The sequence below is a fragment of the Arachis hypogaea genome, chromosome 3 (genome assembly GCF_003086295.3).
Source record: "Arachis hypogaea cultivar Tifrunner chromosome 3, arahy.Tifrunner.gnm2.J5K5, whole genome shotgun sequence".
NCBI lineage: Eukaryota > Viridiplantae > Streptophyta > Magnoliopsida > Fabales > Fabaceae > Arachis > Arachis hypogaea.
In genome coordinates this window covers 53199308-53206168 of record NC_092038.1, presented here as the reverse complement: position 1 = coordinate 53206168, position 6861 = coordinate 53199308, and the positions used below count along the sequence as shown (strand labels likewise).

Here is a 6861-nt window from a genome sequence, read left to right as displayed (position 1 = left end):
TGACGGAAAATGTCTCCGGCCACCAACAGCCACTACCAGCTAGTTCACAGAACAAGCTGCAGACATTCCTCTTTCAACACCACAAGCACCTTCAACAAGTCAGCTGTTCCATCAAATACTGGAGAGGTTGGACCGGCAAGAACAGAAAGCAAAGCTACAAGAGTGCCGCAACCAGCGCCGATTCAAATACCTCAAGGAACTACTCACAGGCAACCACAGACTTGACACAGACCCAGACACTCCGGACTCTACTTCCTTTACCAACACAGGGAGCCATGACGGTCCCGACTGTGGAGATACTGCTACCAGCCCACCTTTGTTCCTGACAGATGGCACCGAGGACGGTGCAAAGCCTTAAGTGTGGGGAGGTCGGTCAGTACCTGACTTCTGGAGGTAATTTCTCTTCCTTAACACCAATTTCTTTTTTTTAGAATAGGATATATTGCATAGTAATAGGTTAATTGCATGCATGCTCTACTTGATTTAAAAGATAATAAGTTTCTTCTAAGACCCTATTTTTGAAAAAAAAATTCACTAATTTAAATCAAAACCTTTATGTTAAATTTGTTTGAAGTTGTAATTGGGACATGGTTTTTGAGCTAAAGAACACACAACCTGTGAGATTTTGAACCTAAATATATGGTTACATTATTTAACCATAAATATTTTATTCTTGTGTGTTCACTTCTCTATGATTGTAATTTGAATTTTGTTTTATTCTATATGTCCAATGTTAATGTGTTATATGCATGCATATGATTGAGGCCATTGTTTGTTTAGCTCACTTATCCCAAATAAGCATACCCTTTAAATTACCTTTCTTAGTCACTTTGAGCCGTTTTAATCCCATTTGTTCTATATTTTACCACATTACTAGCCTTAAGCAGAAAAACAATTAAACATCCCAATTAAATCTTTGGTTAGCTTAAGGTAGAAATTGTGTGTAAATTGAGTGTGAGAAAACTGTGGGAACAAAGGTCAATAAAGGAATATGTCATGATAAAATAATGGGAATTTGGGTACCTACTCATGTGAAACTATAAAAGAAAATAAAAAATCTATGTGCATTGATAAGCTATGTTTATTTCATGTTCCAAAGAAATTTTAGTAAATAAGGGGACAAAATTACCCCAATGATAAGTTAAAGTTCAACAATCAATGCACATATGATAAAATTAAAATAAAGGTTGATGCATGAGTATGGAACGTGAAAAGGAAATTCTGGGTAGCTAGGTATGAATTTTGAAGTTATATAGAATATACATATATGATTAGGTGAAAGCTTGGGTTAATTAAAGATTCAATTTATAAGCTCACTTAGCCATATATACCCTTACCCTTACCTTAGCCCCCATTACAACCTTGAAAAGACCTCATGATGTTTGCATTGGTACATTAAATGTTGTTGATTGGTTAGGTGAGGAACAAAAATTAGAAAGCATGATTAGAGAAGGATAGAGTGACTACCCTATACACTAGAGAGATTAGAGTGCACACACACCATCAGTAAGGATTCAATGCTTGATTCCATGTCCGCTACTTTCACGAGCTGTCTTCTTACAAATCTACTTGCTTTTACTGTATGATTTAAACTAGTGGAATCTTCTCTATGTTTTGTGGTGCACGATGATGCCAAGGCATCTTAGGCTAGTTTCACTAGCATTTTTCTGTTAGTTTTAGTTGTTTTATGCATTTTCTTGAGCTTAAAGTAACCAAGAATGGTTAAATGAACAACAAAGCAATGAACCATCCAAACAGTATGATTTTGATGCAAATTCCATGAGTTTTTAGTTATATTACTTGAATGCTATGAATGGAAGATTTCTCATGAAATTTTGCAAGACTTTGATGCAGTTGTTTGGATGATTTCAGGGAAGAAGAGGCTAGACAAGGAAGCAACAAAATCAATAAAGGAAGCTTGAATATCACATGTGGAGTTTAAGTTCCAGTTTAAGCTTAAACTGGAACTTAAACTGCCAAGCCATGTAATGCTGGGAAGTGGCGTTTAAGCTCCAGTTTAAGCTTAAACTGGAGCTTAAACGCCAAAATCATGAAAGCTGAGAAAAGCTGAAAGTGGCGTTTAACCTCCAGTTTAACCTTAAACTGGAAGTTAAACGCCAGAAATGAGAAATGCACCAGGGAGCATTTCCACGTTTAAGCTCCAGTTTAACCTTAAACTGGAGCTTAAACGTGTTCGACCAAAAATTCTCCTCCAGGGTTGCTTTCTTCATTTCCACGTTTAAGCTTCAGTTTAACCTTAACTGAAGCTTAAACTGCAACTTAAACGCCACTGTTTGAAAAGGTTTCTGGGCCAAAGATATTGCAGTTTAAGTTAGCATTTGAGCACAAACATTAACTTAAACGTACTCTGGTATGAAACCCAATTGAATATCATGGTTTATGGGATTGGGCCTGAAGAATTGATGAGTCTGGAATTTCAATTTGTTGAGTCATGTGTCATTACTTGATTATCACTAAGTTGGCTCAATGAATGTTACAGAATTGGATCAGCAGCCTCATCAGGATTATGGATCATAAACCCAAAGCAAAAGGAAATCAGGGAAAGGCCTCAAAGCCCAAGAAACACAACAGAAGCTCAATTTAGAAAGTGTATAAATAGGATAGAATTTAAGTTAGGAGGGGACTTTTGATCATTTTTCGATTTTTCATACTTTTTGTAATTGAATTCAGAGCTATGACTCACTAAACCCCTTTCATTGGGTTAGGGAGCTCTATTGTAATTCAATGAATCAATAATAGTTTTTATCTTCTTCTTCAATCTTTTCTCTTGAATTTTGTTAGAAAGCTTCTCGATCTAATTCCATTGGTTAGTTGTCTTGGGAAAGAAACTATCCATAATTGGAATCCTTCGGAACCTTGGGAAAGGAATGGAGGATTCATGCTAGAGAAGCTTTCTCACAGTGAATTGGATTGGGGTTTGGATGGATATTGTGACATGTAATCCTACCAAATTGTGGTTCATGAAACTGTGTGGTATAATCAGTGATCGAGCATCATCTCTTCTTATGAACAATTAAACCAAGGGATTGGGAATTTGTTTGTTTTTAGAGAGAATTGGTGAGCCAAGGGATTGGGATCCAATCATATAAGATTGCCAAGCAAAATTCAATGAATGCATTGGTTGAGGAAGGGATAAAAATGTTTTGATTCGGAGATCTCAATATCTCCTGAAACCCAATGAATTTCCCATTTCTGATCTACCACTTTCTTTTTACATTCTGCAATTAAATTCATGCAATCACCCCGATCCCTTTTTAATTTCAGCAATTTAGCTTCTCACTCTTTAATTCATGCAATTTAACATTCCGCAATTCTCATCTAAATCTTGATTCCGCTCAACTAGAACACACTTCTAATCCGAATTGCTCACTCAACCAATCCTTGTGGGATTCGACCTCACTCTATTGTGAGTTTTTACTTGACGATAACCGGTGCACTTGCCGGAAGGAATTTTTGCCGATCGTGCAATTTCCTAAAATCGTAGCATCAAGTTTATGGCGCCGTTGCCGGGGATTGGTTTTCGATTGACAATTCTTAAATTGGAAGTTAACTAGATTGAGCATTTCTCTTGTTTTATTAATTCAGTTCAAGTTACTTGTTGAATTTTAATTTCTGCACTCTGTTACTTGCTTTCTTTCTTTATGCCTTTAAATTCAAGCAACTAACTCACTGACTCACTAACTATTTGAATTAATTCCTCAACTGTTCTAACCATACTCTTCCATTAACCAAGAGTATTTCACTTGTTTGTTGCCTGTGCTGTGTTCTTGTATGACAGGTAGGAGAGGAGAGACATCAACTCCTCCATATACCGAACCAGAGAGGACCCTTCACAAACTTAGAAGGGAAGCAAGAGGGAAGAGAGTACTGGGAGAAGAAGAATCTGAAGGAGAATCTGAGGACAATTTTGAGGAAGCTCTAGATCTCAACATGGATAGAGAAGTTCACAACCATGAGAGAGCTGATGGAAACAATGCCATTCCCGAGAGGAGGGTTCTTGGTTCATACATAAACCCAACCTCTGGGAATTGTGGTAGCAGCATTCAGAAACCACCCATTCAGGCCAACAATTTTGAACTCAAACCACAGCTAATATCACTGGTGGAGAATCATTGTTCATTTGGTGGGAGTGCTAATGAAGATCCAAACCAACATCTCACAAAATTCCTGAGAATTTGCAACACTGTGAAGTCCAACGGAGTCCAGGAAGATGCCTATAAACTGCTCTTGTTCCCATTTTCACTTAGGGACAAGGCAGCTAAGTGGCTGGAATTATTTCCAAGGGGGAGCCTAACAACCTGGGATGAGGTGGAAAGCAAGTTTCTGGCACATTTCTACCCCCCACAAAAGGTCAATAGGCTTCGATCTGAGGTTCAGACTTTTAGACAACAAGATGGTGAAACTCTCTACGAGGCATGGGAGAGGTTCAAGGATTTGACAAGGAAATGCCCACCAGACATGTTCCATGACTGGGTGCAATTGCATATTTTCTATGATGGACTTTCTTATGAATCAAGGAAGGTTGTAGACCATTCATCAGGAGGTTCATTGAACAGGAAAAAGACTATGGAAGAAGCCATTGAAGTGATTGAGACAGTGGCTGAGAATGAGTACTACTATGCTTCAGAGAGACACAACACTAAGGGAGTCATGGAGCTGAACCATGTTGATACAACTCTAGCCCAAAACAAGGTGTTTGCCAAGCAACTAGCAGAGCTCACCAGGAAATTAGAAACAAATCAAGTGGCTGCAATACACACACAAGATCAAGAGGAAGTAAGCACTGAAGGAGGTGATTGGGAAGAGGCCAACTATGTGGGAAATCAACAAAGGCAACCATATGATCCACATTCCAACACTTACAACCCAGGCTGGAAAAACCACCCAAACTTTGGGTGGGAAAACCAGCAAACCCAACCACAAAACCACAAACCTTACAACCCCAACCAACATAACAATTCCACATACCAAAACTCCAACCAAAGATCATACCAAGCCACACAAAACACTTACTCCCAACCACCATATCATGGCCAAAATAATCAACCTGCCCAACCTAATCCGAACCAACAATTTCAAGATCAATTAAACAGGATAGAAGGAATGCTTGCAAACATGGGTCAGGACATAAGTGAGTTGAAAAGCTTTAGGGATGATGTGAGATCTACCTTAAGGAACCATGGTGAAAAACTCAAGAGGATGGAGTCTCGAGTAGGAGAGCTATCTCAACAGGCCCCCAAGTCAACTGCAGTGTTCCCTAGTGACACAGAAAAGAATCCTAAAGGGGAACAAAAGGGAGTGAGATGGGAAGAATGCAAGGCCATCACCATATTGAAGGAAGTCTCAGAAGAAGAAGGAATCAGACCCTCAGAACAGGAGCCAGAAATCTTGAAGGAAGGTGTGGAAGAAGCTAAGCAGGAAAGTGAAACTGAGCAAGCCAATTAACTGCAAAATAAAGGCATGCTGGAAACATACCAACCAAAAGCACCATTTCCTCAGAGGTTAGGAGGAGGTGAAAAAGGGAAAACATATTCAAGGTTTTTAGAGACATTTAAGTCTCTCCATATCAATATTCCCTTTCTTGAGATTCTCCAGCAGATGCCTACACATATCAAGTATTTGAAGGAATTGCTGAGCAAGAAAAGAGTTTTGAAGGGAGGACAAACTGTAATAATGAACAAAGAATGCAGTGCCCTCATCAAGAAGGACATAGTCTCTAAGAAAACAGACCCAGGAAGTTTTCATATCCCCTGCATCATAGGGGAAACAAAAATTGACAGAGGATTCTGTGATCTAGGAGCCAGCATAAATGTGATGCCTCTGACTCTTATGAAGAGGCTACAACTGAATGAGGTGAGATCCACTGATGTAATCATACAACTGGCTGACAAAACTCAGAAGCAAGCTGAAGGGGTAGTTGAGAATGTGCTGGTGAAAGTGGGAAATTATTTCTTCCCCACAGACTTTGTCATTTTTGACATGGAGGAAAGCTACCTACACCCTATCATTCTGGGAAGGCCATTTCTAGCCACTGCTAGAGCGCTCATAGATGTAGAACAAGGAGAGCTAATTTTGAGAATACATGATGAACAGCTCATTTTCCATGTTTTCAAACCTGCATCTGAGCCTGAACTAGAACCTGAAAAGCCTAAGGATGATAGTAGCCATCTGTGTTTGGAGGAAAGCAATCTAGCAGCTGAAACTCTGAAACAGTCCCTGGAAGGCAAACAAGAATTGCAAGAGTTAAAGCCACAAGAATCAATAGAAACAGCTCAGAAGGATCCTCCTGGCATAAGGGTCAATGAAGAAATCCTCAAAAGAGAGGGAAGAATTGTAAAGAAATTGCCAAGAGGGTGGAGAAACAAGAAAATTCCCACTGAAGGTTTCTCTCCGGGAGATAAAGTGATATCAAGTCATTATCTGCCAATCCCACCTGGCCTCAAAACCATTCCTTCCCAGCTCCCTCAAGTGTTCACAATCAGGAAAGTTCTTTCTATGGAACATTTGGAAATCATGAAGGAATCTAATGGGGACGTTTTCATAGTGAGAGGAGAGGACATCAAGCACTACATTCCACCCTAACAAGGGACAACCGTCAAGCTAGTGACGTTAAAGAAGCGCTTCATGGGAGGCAACCCATGTTTTAGTATCCTTACTCTTTATTGTTTTGCTCTGCATCTAATAAAGCATGGTTTCTTATGCATGAACTTGAATCCTCAGGACAACTGTTGATAAGGTGCACTAAACATTGCATGTAAAATACAATTGGTCTCTAAGTTTGGTGTGCCTAAAGGCACCCCCAAATCTTATTCAAATTGTATTCAATCTTTCATTCAAGGT

General features: G+C 39.3%; 1 non-coding gene across 1 annotated transcript; it reads right to left on the bottom strand.

The window, feature by feature from the left end:
* Positions 1–4377: 4377 nt before the first annotated feature.
* On the bottom strand, positions 4378–4481 carry LOC112793834 (small nucleolar RNA R71). Its single transcript, XR_003198526.1, has one exon. It is a non-coding gene; the product is annotated as a small nucleolar RNA R71 (small nucleolar RNA).
* Between the last annotated feature and the right edge of the window lie 2380 nt (positions 4482–6861).